This window comes from Rhinoderma darwinii, chromosome 1 (assembly GCF_050947455.1).
Source record: "Rhinoderma darwinii isolate aRhiDar2 chromosome 1, aRhiDar2.hap1, whole genome shotgun sequence".
NCBI classification, from domain to species: domain Eukaryota; kingdom Metazoa; phylum Chordata; class Amphibia; order Anura; family Rhinodermatidae; genus Rhinoderma; species Rhinoderma darwinii.
The window spans coordinates 193,580,861-193,596,292 of record NC_134687.1 but is presented as its reverse complement, the minus strand read 5'-3'; the positions used below and the strand labels follow the sequence as shown (position 1 = coordinate 193,596,292).

The 15,432-nt window shown below is 44.8% G+C and overlaps 1 protein-coding gene across 6 annotated transcripts in view; it reads right to left on the bottom strand.

Annotated features, from left to right (window-relative positions):
• FAM13A (family with sequence similarity 13 member A) overlaps window positions 1-15,432 on the bottom strand; it is a 303,023-nt gene that overhangs the window by 33,940 nt on the left and 253,651 nt on the right. The gene's annotated exons all lie outside the window — the stretch shown is intronic.

Here is a 15,432-nt window from a genome sequence, read left to right as displayed (position 1 = left end):
GTCACTGTCAATTAATGGAGATTGACGTCAGGGGCTCCCCCTGGAGCGGAATCCCCAGCAATGGGGATTCCACCAAAGAGTAGCCACTGACGTCACTGTCCATATATGGATTGCCTCTAGAAACGGAATCCCCAGCCTATGCTCTGGCTTGGGATTCCGTTCCTAGAGGGATTCCCATAGGCGCTATCTACAGGGGGGAGGTGGCGCGATCTTCAAGGGAGTGGCGCTATCTACAGGGGGGAGGTGGCGCGATCTTCAAGGGAGTGGCACTATCTACATGGACACTGTGCACTATATAGGGACACTATCTACATGGGCAGTGGCACTAGGGGCAGCAAAGGGGGCATTACACTGTATAAGGCCAGCTAGGGGGCATTATACTGTATGGGGGCATTAAGCTGCATGGGGTAGCTATGGGGCATTATACTGTTTGGGGGCATCTGTGTGGACATTATACTGTATGGGGAATTATACTGTATGGGGCAGCTATAGGGGCATTATGCTGCATGGGAGTAACTATAGGGCATTATGCTGTATGGGTGAATATGTTTGGGCATTATACTGCATGGGGGAATGTGTGGGCATTATACTGTATGGGGGCATCTGTGTTGGCTTTATACTATATAGGTGCATCTATGGGAACATTATATGTGTATGGTGACAGTTATTTGGAATTATACTGAGTGGGGGCAGCTATTTGGCATTATACTGTATGGGCTGAACCGGGTGTCTATGGGCAGGGATTGGGTGGGATCAGAGGAGTGGCTTAAAAGAAAAACATGTGCCCCTCTTTGTGATACTTGAAAGTTGGGAGGTATGTGTGTACTGGAGGAATAACATTATTTCTGACCATTATATAACGTATCACAATTTTTTCAACAGTTTTCTGTAAGATACATGGCTCTCAGAATATGGTGAAAGTTTTTTTTTTTTAGAAAATATATAAATTTGGTATCACCATAAACATATTGAGTCACAGAATAAAGTTTTTACCACACAGTGAAAACAAGACACAAAAAACATGTTTTTTTTTCAAATTTCATCCCGCAAATATTTTTTTTTTTTCAGTTTCCCAGTACATTATATGGTACTTTAATAAATGCTACCAGTAGAAACTACAACTCCTCCTGCAAAAAATAAGCCCTCACACCACTCTATTGACGGAAAAGTAAAACAGTTATGGCTGGCTCTTGAGAGGCGGGAGTGAAAAACTAAAATGAAAAATCAAGTGTCCTTAAGGGGTTAAAGTGATACCATATCAATATATATATATATATATATATATATATATATATATATATATATATATATATATATATAAAAAAAATAAAGAAACTTTCCTGTGTTCAGAATTACTTGACCCAGATGCATATGAAGTTTCGACCTTGACTAATCTGATTTGCGTGCTACTGCTTAGTATGGCTGGATTAAACCAGGGCTTTGATCATGCATACTAAACGGGCAGTGCTAAATGAAGGAAACTTTTTTTCATTACTTTTACAGAAACAGTCTATATTAATATTATTCCAGTTTCCCAGAAAATATCCAGTTCCTTCTTTTTTATAAAAACATTTTAAAGAATAAGACTGAAAAAAATATTTGTCCCTAGTTACATAAACTATTAACAGCTTTATAATCATGCATCTGGACAACAGAGTGTGTGTGTTTCTGGAATATATTTTTAAGAGTTTAATAGATAGTAATAAAAATACATATTTAATGCTGATTTAGGATTAAATCACAATTTTCCTAAACCACCAGCTAACAATCCCCAACTATCTAAATTCTTATGATCAGAAAATGGATGTTTACATCATCATTACAACAACTACTGTATTTACTAGGAGCGATTTCAAATGTAAATGTAATCATATTAGCGATGTAGCTCAGTTGAACAAGTCAGAAGACAAGCATTTACATAACAGTAGGCTCTGTTCACATCTGAATTGTGGCTTCTGTTTAGGACGCGTGTATCACATAGGGTTCGTGGACCTACTGGGCCATACCGCTCTGGCGGTATAGGGCGCAGGTTAAAGTCTATAGTTTGTATAGGGTACCTGTGGCAGCTCAGACAGTAGTAAGGCAGGCTCGGCTGGGACAAGGCAGCAGGTAGATGTCAGGTGTGGAGTAGCAGGACAGGCACGGAATACAGCACATCACGACTTTGGCTCAGCACACGACCAGGATAGCACGGGATACAGGAACAGGAACACACTAGGAGACCATCGCATAGACAAACTAGGGTAGGACAACAACGCTCAAGCATAGAAGCAAGGGGCTGAACCCCTCTTATAGTCCGGAGCACTCAAGGGTTGACAATTCATTAAAGTCCGGTGCGCACGCCCGTGCCCGCTCTTAAAGGGATCCGGCCGAGGTGAGAGGAAGCGAGCGCTGGCGTCTCCTGAGGAGGAGGCTGGGGACAGCACTCGCCAACCCATGGCTGCGGCCGTCAGGGGGAGAGTGAACGTGACAGTCCTCAGCCACGTGCAGCCCTATTTTTCTCAACGGAACCTACGACACAGATGTGAGCAGAGTACACCGGCCCATTTTGGCAGTAACACCGAGCGCCGATCAACGAGACAGGAGCTATTATCAGTAAGGTATTGGGATCAGTGGTCATTACTATGATCTCTCATCCACATGCATTTCTATCATGTCTGCAGCACATCTCCTGGTTTACACAGGAAGTTGTGATGCCAACAACAATATTTTCTGCTGCAAAAAGGATTAGATCAGCCGATGAACGAGCGTTTCCTCGTTCATCGGCTGATCGTTGCCCTGTTTACACAGGGCAATGATCGGGAACGAGCGTTGTGAAAGCTCTTTTGCCAGATAATTGGCCCAAGTAAAAGGGCCCTAAACCTCCTTTTACATGGCCCGACATGGGCCGTGAAAATGAACGCGATCAACGAGACAGCTCGTTGATCGGCGCACATTTGCGCCTTTCACAAGGAGCGATAATTGCCTATGTATGGGGATGAGCTCTCGTTACTCTGATCGTTCGTCCCCATACATTTTCATCATGTTGGCAACAGTCTGGCATCTCCCAGTTCACAGAGAAGTGCTGCCGACAACGATGATTTTTAATTCTGCATAAAACGCAGATCAGAAACGCTCGTTCATCGGCTGATCACTGCCCTGTTTACACAGATGAAGCCAGAAGAACGAAACGCAGGGTCGGGTGAGATTGTTTGGAGTGCCGCTTTTGTATTATTCGATTTTGTCTTTTATATGTCTGAAACCATGCTCTATTTGTAAGTATGGAATAAAGGAAGCGTGTTTTGAATAGCGTTGAAAGGTGTTACACTATGTCCCTCTTTCTTTCCACGCTGGAGTTGTAGGCTGTTGCCAGGATTGTCAACGCTGGAAGACCAGCAACAACCCTGTGGAACTACAGGGACGAGAGCAACCACCTGCACCTACACTTGATCGTGGACATATCCATACGCAGAAATTTTGGGATACACTTTTTTCTGATCAAGTACAAGTTGGACTATCCTTCTCTGAGCGGTAAAAACCATTTGTTACATTACATACTTTTGGGGTGTTTTGGGACTTCACCCTGCCATACATATACCTTGTGTATTTTTACCTGCTCTGGCTTTGTTGGCTGTTGTGGGAGATAGAGCCAGGGAATTCTATTTGTTTTACCCCGTTTACACAGGGCAATGATCAGGAACGAACGTTCATATGAATGCTCATTTACCGAACATAGGCCCGTGTAATAGGGCTTTAAGATAAATATTAGCTTTTATGTATGAACAACCAATTTTTACTAACGATCAATTATAATTTTGTTGTTTATCTGATCGTTTTGTGCCATTACAGTATAAAAGGGACTTTAAATATTCTTTGAATTGGTAAATGTTTTTTTTTATCATTATTGCTCAGAAATGAGATTGTGAAAACTAACAACCCCTAGCCCTGCCTTTTAACGAATGGAATTTATACGATAAACAGGAAATAAAGGAAATGTGTATGTTACTTTCACAACAGACATAGGCACTTAATTATCAATGACTTGTCAAGCTGAACCGCATGGCAAGAAGAAAATTAATCATTTGAGATCTTAATCTAGGCATTATGTTCTGTCTGGTTTCGCAAAAAACACATGCTAAGTGGCTCACAATTCTCCAGAATATGCATCCATTGACACCTCATTGCAGCCTTATAAATGTTCCTAAAGTAACCTTTCACGTTTATGGGTTATTTTACCTGCTGCGAACCTAGATTAGCCTGAAATACGGGTAGTTGTTACAACCACCAGCATTCAAATGCATGGTATAGGGTGAAGCCTGAATGTATGAAAACAAAGCCCATATTACTTTCAGCTTTGTAAAACTAGTTGCATGCTGGCAAAACAGTACAAGGAAGAACACCGGAAAAGGTCCGGAGGGTGGAAGCATGACTTAATTCATAACAGCTGTTATTTCAGCAACACCCCCTACAGATCAAGGTAGTCATTCCTATGGATAAAAGCAGAGTGTATGTATGTAACATTTGCTTACAATACACAAGCAGGACTTTGTTCTGAGCTTTAATACAATACTAATGCCTATAATTAATGAACAAAGCTTTAAAGAACTAAATATACTCGCTAGACATTATGTGCCTACCAGTCTGTGTGAATTCCATTGTAATATACCAAGAAAAGTACATATTGAAACAATAATTTAACCGTGCTTTCTGTGCCTATTGCACAACACAACATTGCCCCAAGGTAGTCTCTGCAGCTGATAGGATCCTAGTCGAATAGAGGGTCCATGGTCAGCTTGTCCTTATGCTGATTTTCAAATAGACCGTGTAATCCTGCATATGACTCTAAAATTCTGCACAGGCACCACAACATTGCAAACATCAGAGAGATAACAGGTTTGAAGCCAATCATCATGTATTGTGATAGGTCATATGCCAAGGACACCTGATGTGAACAACCAATAGGAGGGCCCCCCCCCCTAATTCAGATTTCTGCATCATACCCCTTATTTTTCCTGACACTGTATGTGGATGTTTCTTTTGACTGCCATTAGTAAGTAAATTAGTAGCTCTACGCAGGTAATTGAATATGTAAATTGGAAATGTAATGTGATTGTGGGGCATATTGGACATTTCCACTCAGATGTGATGTCCAGAATAACTTTTATATAAATCTAGTTAAAGAAAAGGAACAACATGGAGCCGAAAGCAATTTGTCAAAGAAAGGTGGCACGTCAAACGTAAAGAAATACCGGATTCTCTTTAAAGAGAACATGTTACCTACCAGCCTGCTATGAACCCATAAATGTACCTTTGACTTTATATAGTAGGCACAGATTTTTTTTTTATCTGTATAAATCAGTTAAAAAAAGGCATGTCCTACTATGAAGGCACCATATGGCAACTCACAGAGTGCCTATATAGGGCTCATTCTGCAGCGGTACAAGTTCTTTACATTGCAATATTTTATTTAAAGTGACATGTGCTTTTTAAAATTGCTGCAAAAGTGGAGTGTGTCTTAGCCAGAGAGACGAGAGAGAGAGAGAGAGAGAGAGACAAGAGAGAGAGAGAGACACAAGAAAGAGAGAGAGACAAGAAAGAGAGAGAGAGACAAGAAAGAGAGAGAGAGACAAGAAAGAGAGAGAGAGAGACGAGAGAGAGAGACGAGAGAGAGAGAGAGACGAGAGAGAGAGACGAGAGAGAGAGAGAGACGAGAGAGAGAGAGACGAGAGAGAGAGAGACGAGAGAGAGAGAGACGAGAGAGAGAGAGAGACGAGAGAGAGAGAGACAAGAGAGAGAGAGACAAGAGAGAGAGAGACAAGAGAGAGAGAGAGACAAGAGAGAGACAGACAAAAGAGAGAGACAAGAGAGACAAGAGAGAGAGAGACAAGAGACAGAGACAAGAGAGAGAGAGAGACAAGAGAGAGAGAGAGACAAGAGAGAGAAAGAGAGAGAGAGAGAAGAGAGAGAAGAAAGAGAAGAGAGAGAAGAGAGAGAAAGAATTGTGGATAAGAGAGAGAGAGAATTGTGGATCAGAAAAAAACACAACATGTTTTATATGCATATAACACAAGGCACTTTTCCTCTAACCCCTTCCCGACATCCGCTGTATAAATACACAGCGCTGCCGGGAAGGGGTTCCCGCAAACCGCAGTACAGTTACGTCGCGGTGATGGTGCAAGCTCAGAAGCGGAGGCCGCACCATCCCCGCCGGGTGTCAGCTGTATATAATAGCTGACACCCTCCTGTAACGGCCAGGACCGGAGCTATTCTCCGATCTGGCCGATTAACCCCTCAGATGCTGCACTCATGAGGCGGGTCCTCATAGGCTTGCTGTCAGTGAATAACTGACCGCTCTTATACACTGCACTACGTATGTAGTGCAGTGTATTAGAATAGCGATCGGGGCTTCAGGCCTTCAAGTCCCCTAGTGGGACAAATAAAAAAAGTTTATAAAAATGTTGTGAAAAAATAAAAAATTTCAAGTAAAAAAAATAAGTCTTATTATTAGAAAAACCGTAAAAACTATAAAAACTATTGTATAATTTATCCCGCACGGTGAACGCTGTAAAAAAAATAAATGAAAAACAATGCCAGTATCACCGTAAGGCTGGATTCACACGAGCACATTACGTCCGTAATGGACGGAACGTATTTCGGCCGAAAGTCCCGGACCGAACACACTGCAGGGAGCCGGGCTCCTAGCATCATAGTTATGTACGATGCTAGGAGTCCCTGCCTCTCCATGGAACTACTGTCCCGTACTGAAAACATGATTACATTACAGGACAGTTGTCCGGCAGCGAGGCAGGGACTCCTAGCGTCGTACATAACACCTACACATTATACCTACAGGTGCTTTTATTACATCCTATTTAAATCCATAGGATTTACGGAGTTGGTCCCCCCATTTCAGCTTAAACAACTTCCACTCATTTTGAAAGGCTTTCTACAAGATTTTTGGAGTGTGTCGGTGGGAATGTTTGCAAATTCTTCCATAAGAGCATTTGCGAGGTCAGACCCTGATGTTGGACAAGATGGCCTGGCTCGCAATCTCTGTTCTAATTCATCCCAAAGGTGTTTGATGGGATAGAGGTCAGAGCTCTGTGCGGGACAGTGAAGTTCTTCCACACCAAACTCACCCAACCAAGCCTTTATGGTCTTTTCTTTCTGGTGCACAGTCATACTCGAACAGAAAATAGCCTTCCCCAAACCCACAAAGTTGAAACCATACTAAACTGTCCAAAATTTCTTGGTTTGCTGAAGCCTTAAGATTTCTCTTCACTGGAACTAAGGGGGCTAGGCCAACCGCTGCAAAACCATCCCATAGCATTATCCCTCCTCCACCAAACTTTACAGTTTGCACAATGCAGTCAGGCAGGTAACGTTCTCCTGGTATTCACCAAACCCAGGCGTGTCCATCAGATAGAGAAATGTTATTCGTCACTCCACAAAACACATATCCACTTCTCCAGGGTCCAGTGGCAGCGTGCTTTGCACCACTACATCCGAAGCTTGGCATTGTGCTTGGTGATGTACGGCTTGCATGCAGCTGCCTAGACTTGGAAACCCATGCCATGAAGCTCCTGGGGCACAGTTTATGTGCATGCCAGGAGGTTTGCAACTCTGCAGCTATTGAGTTAGCAGAGCGTTGGCGGATTCAATGCACCTCAGCCCTCGGTAACAGCGCTGCGTAACTTTACGTAATCTGCCACCTCATGGCTGAGTTGCTGTGTTTTTTTTAAATGCTTTCACTTTGCAATAATACCATTCAAAGTCCATTGTGAAATATCTAGGAGAGAAGAGGCTCGAATTCAGTGAGCTCTTTAGAATGGACCATTCTTTCAGAAATGGTTGTAAAGGCAAACTGAATGGCTATTCAATGATTAACCCCTTCCCGCTCCTTGACGTACTATTACGTCATGGCAGCTCTATCGTTCGCGCTCCATGCCGTAATAGTACGTCTTGCAGTTAGAACAGCGGTGCGCGCGCCCGGCGCGTTCATGCGCTGTGATAGCTGCTGTTTCTGACAGCAGGCTATCACGGCATAATGGGACGGGACCATTTACTATGGTCCCGCCTCGCCGATCGCCGCTATTGGCTAGTCAGTGAGTAACTAGCCAATAGCAGCGATCGGTCTCATTCAGCACAGCAGTGCTCGAGCCCGGCGTTCCTGAGCTGTGATAGCTGCTGTTTCTGACAGCATGCTATCACAGCATAATGGGCCGGGACCATTTACTATGGTCCCGCCTCGCCGATCGCCGCTATTGGCTAGTCAGTGAGTAACTAGCCAATAGCAGCGATCATTCTCGTCACTTCCTCTCTCTGACCTCACATCCTGCTGCAACCGCCCTGAACGCCCTGTTGGAGTTAGCGAGGCGTTGAGATCGGTTGTGAGCAGAGAGTCAGAGAGAAAAGAAGTGAAAAAAAGTGAAAAAAAGTTTCTAAAACAACGTTTTTTTTGCTTCCCACCACCCCATCCACTACCCACTCCTGTTCCCTTCCTCTTTGAGTTCTACCCACGTTTTTTGGTCAGTGATCTCCTATCACTGACCACTTTTCAGTCTTCAGGACCACATTTCTTGGTCCCTGGGGATTTTTTTTTCATTTTTTTCTATATAAAACATAAAACAAAAAAAAAAATATAAAAAGAAAAAAAAGAAACAAAAAAAAATAGTTAGTTTAGCCAATTTTGAAAATTTAACTGGTTAGTTTAGTATTAGCCCCTTCCCGCTCCTTGACGTACTATTACGTCATGGCAGCTCTATCGTTCGCGCTCCATGCCGTAATAGTACGTCTTGCAGTTAGAACAGCGGTGCGCGCGCCCGGCGCGTTCATGCGCTGTGATAGCTGCTGTTTCTGACAGCAGGCTATCACGGCATAATGGGACGGGACCATTTACTATGGTCCCGCCTCGCCGATCGCCGCTATTGGCTAGTCAGTGAGTAACTAGCCAATAGCAGCGATCGGTCTCATTCAGCACAGCAGTGCTCGAGCCCGGCGTTCCTGAGCTGTGATAGCTGCTGTTTCTGACAGCATGCTATCACAGCATAATGGGCCGGGACCATTTACTATGGTCCCGCCTCGCCGATCGCCGCTATTGGCTAGTCAGTGAGTAACTAGCCAATAGCAGCGATCATTCTCGTCACTTCCTCTCTCTGACCTCACATCCTGCTGCAACCGCCCTGAACGCCCTGTTGGAGTTAGCGAGGCGTTGAGATCGGTTGTGAGCAGAGAGTCAGAGAGAAAAGAAGTGAAAAAAAGTGAAAAAAAGTTTCTAAAACAACGTTTTTTTTGCTTCCCACCACCCCATCCACTACCCACTCCTGTTCCCTTCCTCTTTGAGTTCTACCCACGTTTTTTGGTCAGTGATCTCCTATCACTGACCACTTTTCAGTCTTCAGGACCACATTTCTTGGTCCCTGGGGATTTTTTTTTCATTTTTTTCTATATAAAACATAAAACAAAAAAAAAAATATAAAAAGAAAAAAAAGAAACAAAAAAAAATAGTTAGTTTAGCCAATTTTGAAAATTTAACTGGTTAGTTTAGTATTAGCCCCTTCCCGCTCCTTGACGTACTATTACGTCATGGCAGCTCTATCGTTCGCGCTCCATGCCGTAATAGTACGTCTTGCAGTTAGAACAGCGGTGCGCGCGCCCGGCGCGTTCATGCGCTGTGATAGCTGCTGTTTCTGACAGCAGGCTATCACGGCATAATGGGACGGGACCATTTACTATGGTCCCGCCTCGCCGATCGCCGCTATTGGCTAGTCAGTGAGTAACTAGCCAATAGCAGCGATCGGTCTCATTCAGCACAGCAGTGCTCGAGCCCGGCGTTCCTGAGCTGTGATAGCTGCTGTTTCTGACAGCATGCTATCACAGCATAATGGGCCGGGACCATTTACTATGGTCCCGCCTCGCCGATCGCCGCTATTGGCTAGTCAGTGAGTAACTAGCCAATAGCAGCGATCGGTCTCATTCAGCACAGCAGTGCTCGAGCCCGGCGTTCCTGAGCTGTGATATCTGCTGTTTCTGACAGCATGCTATCACAGCATAATGGGCCGGGACCATTTACTATGGTCCCGCCTCGCCGATCGCCGCTATTGGCTAGTCAGTGAGTAACTAGCCAATAGCAGCGATCATTCTCGTCACTTCCTCTCTCTGACCTCACATCCTGCTGCAACCGCCCTGAACGCCCTGTTGGAGTTAGCGAGGCGTTGAGATCGGTTGTGAGCAGAGAGTCAGAGAGAAAAGAAGTGAAAAAAAGTGAAAAAAAGTTTCTAAAACAACGTTTTTTTTGCTTCCCACCACCCCATTCACTACCCACTCCTGTTCCCTTCCTCTTTGAGTTCTACCCACGTTTTTTGGTCAGTGATCTCCTATCACTGACCACTTTTCAGTCTTCAGGACCACATTTCTTGGTCCCTGGGGATTTTTTTTTCATTTTTTTCTATATAAAACATAAAACAAAAAAAAAAATATAAAAAGAAAAAAAAGAAACAAAAAAAAATAGTTAGTTTAGCCAATTTTGAAAATTTAACTGGTTAGTTTAGTATTAGGGTTAGTTAGTGTCAGGGAACCGTCAAAAAGCGTAGTTAGGTATAGTGTCAGGGAATTTAGCGTCAGGAATCGGTCACCGTAGATAGGCTTAGCGTTAGGGATCCATCACCGTAGTTAGGTTTAGCGTCAGGGAAGCTCGGAATAATTAGATAGGTTTAGTGTCAGGCACCCGTCACCGTAGTTAGGTTTAGTGTCAGGGAAGCTTGAAATAATCTAGATAGGTTTAGTGTCAGGGAATCGTCGCCGTAGTTAGGTTTAGCGTTAGGGAAGTCCACATAAAATTTAGTTAGGTTTAGTGTTAGGAACCCTCGCCCTAGTTAGCTTTAGTGTCAGGGAAGTCCACTTGCTCTCTAAAAACAAAACACACATTTGTGCTAGTTGTGCTATCCTATTGCTCCCAGTTAGGGATTTATTTTTTTGCAGTATATAAATTTTGTCTTCGCACAACAAGCATGTCCCAACGGACATTTACTGCTGAAGAGGCGTATGCATTTCTGGCCTCCGACACAGACTCGTCGGATGGCGATACAGTATTTTATTTGTCTACCTCCTCATCCAGCGATGAAGAGGAGGGACCCCCTAGGAGACGCCCCAGGACCACCACCATAGTAGAAATCCCTGAGAGAAGTGACCCCACAACAAGTGATACCCCTGAGCGAAGTGACCCCATTTGGACACCCACACCAGACCATTATGAACCCCAAATCCCTGAGTACACGGGCAGCCCAGGCATCAAATTTAACACGGCAGGGTTCAGTGAGATGGACTTTTTCAAGTTCTTCTTCACTGATAACTTTATAGAGCTAATGGTCACCCAGACTAATTTATATGCCCAACAGTATATCACCAAGAACCCCAACTCATTTTATGCCCAATCCCAGAGGTGGACTCCTGTAAACGCAGCAGAGTTGGGCAAGTTCTGGGGACTGCTCTTGAACATGGGGCTTCTAAAAAAGCCATCCATTAGGACCTACTGGAGCACGGACATCCTATACCACACCCCGATGTACCGTATGGCCATGTCCAGGATGCGTTATGAGGCAATACTTCGCTTCCTACATTATGCCGATAATGAGCAGTGCCCACCCCGAGATGACCCCAGTTTTGACCGTTTATATAAACTGAGACCCCTATTAGACCATTTCAGTGCCCGGTTTGCCCAAGCATACACCCCCGAGAAGTGTATTTCCATTGATGAGTCCCTGGTACATTTTAAAGGGAGGCTTCAATTCCGCCAATACCTGCCAAGTAAGAGGGCAAGGTATGGCGTGAAGTTGTATAAGCTGTGCGAGAGTGCATCAGGGTATACATATAAATTCAGGATATATGAAGGGAAGGACAGCAGTATTCAGCCCCCAGAATGCCCCCCCTTACTGGGAATTAACGCAAAAATTGTGTGGGATTTGGTGCACCCACTGCTGGACCAGGGTTACCACCTCTACCTGGATAATTTTTATACCAGCGTCCCGCTCTTCAAGTGCCTCGCTTCCAGAAGGACTGCGGCATGCGGCACTGCTAGAAAAAATCTTAGAGGCCTCCCTAAAACACTGCTTGGGCAAACACTCAGAAGGGGTGAGAGCAGGGCACATTCTAGTAGCAACATATTGTGTGTCAAGTACAAGGACAAGAGAGATGTCCTTGTATTGACAACAATACATGGCCACACCAGTACCCATGTACCTGTACGAGGTACCAGTACAGAGACCCCCAAACCAGATTGCATCCTGGACTACAATAGGTACATGGGAGGGGTGGACTTGTCAGATCAAGTCCTGAAGCCCTACAGCGCTACGCGGAAATCGAGGGTGTGGTATAAGAAGCTGGCCGTGCACATCATACAGATGGCATTGTACAATGCGTACGTGCTACGTCGATGTGCAGGCCAGAGGGGAACTTTCCTGGAATTTCAAGAGGTGGTTATAAAGAACCTAATTTTTGGCGACCAGGAAGGAGGGGCACCCAGTACTTCTGGAAGCGAGGCCACACGCATCGTACCAGGGCAACACTTTCCAGGAGAAGTTCCCCAAACTGGCAAGAAGGGAAAAAGTCAAAAGAGGTGCAAAGTGTGCTATAAGAGGGGGATAAGGAAGGACACAACATACCAATGCGACACGTGTCCCGAAAAACCAGGGCTCTGTATGAAAGATTGTTTTAAAATTTACCATACATCCCTTGATTTTTAATTTACCCTGATGCACTCCGCACAGCTTATCCCCCTCATCTTTCCCTTTTGAGCCCTGCCATGTGCCCAAGCAGCAAATAACAGCCACATGTAGGGTATTGCCGTACCCGGGAGAACCCACATTACAATTTATGGGGTGTATGTCTCCGGTGGCACATGCTGGGCACAATATATCGGACACTGAAATGGCATATATGTATAGGAAATTGCAAATCTCACTTTGCACCATCTACTGCGCATTACCTTTTACACAATAACTGTTGGGTCAAAATGCTCACTACACTCTAGATGAATGTCTTAAGGGGTGTAGTTTTTAAAATGGGGTCACTTCTCGGGGGTTTCAACTGTACTGGTACCTCAGGGGTTCTGCCTACATGACTTAGCACCAGAAAAGCTCCAGTAGGCTAAATGGTGGTCCTTCCCTTCTGAGCCCTGTCGTGTGCCCAGGCAGCTAATAACAGCCACATGTAGGGTATTGCCGTACCCGGGAGAACCCACATTACAATTTATGGGGTGTATGTCTCCAGTGGCACATGCTGGGCACAATATATCAGACACTGAAATGGCATATATGCATAGGAAATTGCAAATCTCACTTTGCACCATCTGCTGCGCATTACCTTTTACACAATAACTGTGGGGTCAAAATGCTCACTACACCACTAGATGAATGTCTTAAGGGGTGTAGTTTTTAAAATGGGGTCACTTCTCGGGGGTTTCAACTGTACTGGTACCTCAGGGGTTCTGCCTACATGACTTAGCACCAGAAAAGCTCCAGTAGGCTAAATGGTGGTCCTTCCCTTCTGAGCCCTGTCGTGTGCCCAGGCAGCTAATAACAGCCACATGTAGGGTATTGCCGTACCCGGGAGAACCCACATTACAATTTATGGGGTGTATGTCTCCAGTGGCACATGCTGGGCACAATATATCAGACACTGAAATGGCATATATGCATAGGAAATTGCAAATCTCACTTTGCACCATCTGCTGCGCATTACCTTTTACACAATAACTGTGGGGTCAAAATGCTCACTACACCACTAGATGAATGTCTTAAGGGGTGTAGTTTTTAAAATGGGGTCACTTCTCGGGGGTTTCAACTGTACTGGTACCTCAGGGGTTCTGCCTACATGACTTAGCACCAGAAAAGCTCCAGTAGGCTAAATGGTGGTCCTTCCCTTCTGAGCCCTGTCGTGTGCCCAGGCAGCTAATAACAGCCACATGTAGGGTATTGCCGTACCCGGGAGAACCCACATTACAATTTATGGGGTGTATGTCTCCAGTGGCACATGCTGGGCACAATATATCAGACACTGAAATGGCATATATGCATAGGAAATTGCAAATCTCACTTTGCACCATCTGCTGCGCATTACCTTTTACACAATAACTGTGGGGTCAAAATGCTCACTACACCACTAGATGAATGTCTTAAGGGGTGTAGTTTTTAAAATGGGGTCACTTCTCGGGGGTTTCAACTGTACTGGTACCTCAGGGGTTCTGCCTACATGACTTAGCACCAGAAAAGCTCCAGTAGGCTAAATGGTGGTCCTTCCCTTCTGAGCCCTGTCGTGTGCCCAGGCAGCTAATAACAGCCACATGTAGGGTATTGCCGTACCCGGGAGAACCCACATTACAATTTATGGGGTGTATGTCTCCAGTGGCACATGCTGGGCACAATATATCAGACACTGAAATGGCATATATGCATAGGAAATTGCAAATCTCACTTTGCACCATCTGCTGCGCATTACCTTTTACACAATAACTGTGGGGTCAAAATGCTCACTACACCACTAGATGAATGTCTTAAGGGGTGTAGTTTTTAAAATGGGGTCACTTCTCGGGGGTTTCAACTGTACTGGTACCTCAGGGGTTCTGCCTACATGACTTAGCACCAGAAAAGCTCCAGTAGGCTAAATGGTGGTCCTTCCCTTCTGAGCCCTGTCGTGTGCCCAGGCAGCTAATAACAGCCACATGTAGGGTATTGCCGTACCCGGGAGAACCCACATTACAATTTATGGGGTGTATGTCTCCAGTGGCACATGCTGGGCACAATATATCAGACACTGAAATGGCATATATGCATAGGAAATTGCAAATCTCACTTTGCACCATCTGCTGCGCATTACCTTTTACACAATAACTGTGGGGTCAAAATGCTCACTACACCACTAGATGAATGTCTTAAGGGGTGTAGTTTTTAAAATGGGGTCACTTCTCGGGGGTTTCAACTGTACTGGTACCTCAGGGGTTCTGCCTACATGACTTAGCACCAGAAAAGCTCCAGTAGGCTAAATGGTGGTCCTTCCCTTCTGAGCCCTGTCGTGTGCCCAGGCAGCTAATAACAGCCACATGTAGGGTATTGCCGTACCCGGGAGAATCCACATTACAATTTATGGGGTGTATGTCTCCAGTGGCACATGCTGGGCACAATATATCAGACACTGAAATGGCATATATGCATAGGAAATTGCAAATCTCACTTTGCACCATCTGCTGCGCATTACCTTTTACACAATAACTGTGGGGTCAAAATGCTCACTACACCACTAGATGAATGTCTTAAGGGGTGTAGTTTTTAAAATGGGGTCACTTCTCGGGGGTTTTAACTGTACTGGTACCTCAGGGGCTTCTGCATACATGACTTAGCACAAGAAAAGCTCCAGTAGGCCAAATGGTGGTCCTTTCCTTCTGAGTCCTGCCATGGGCCC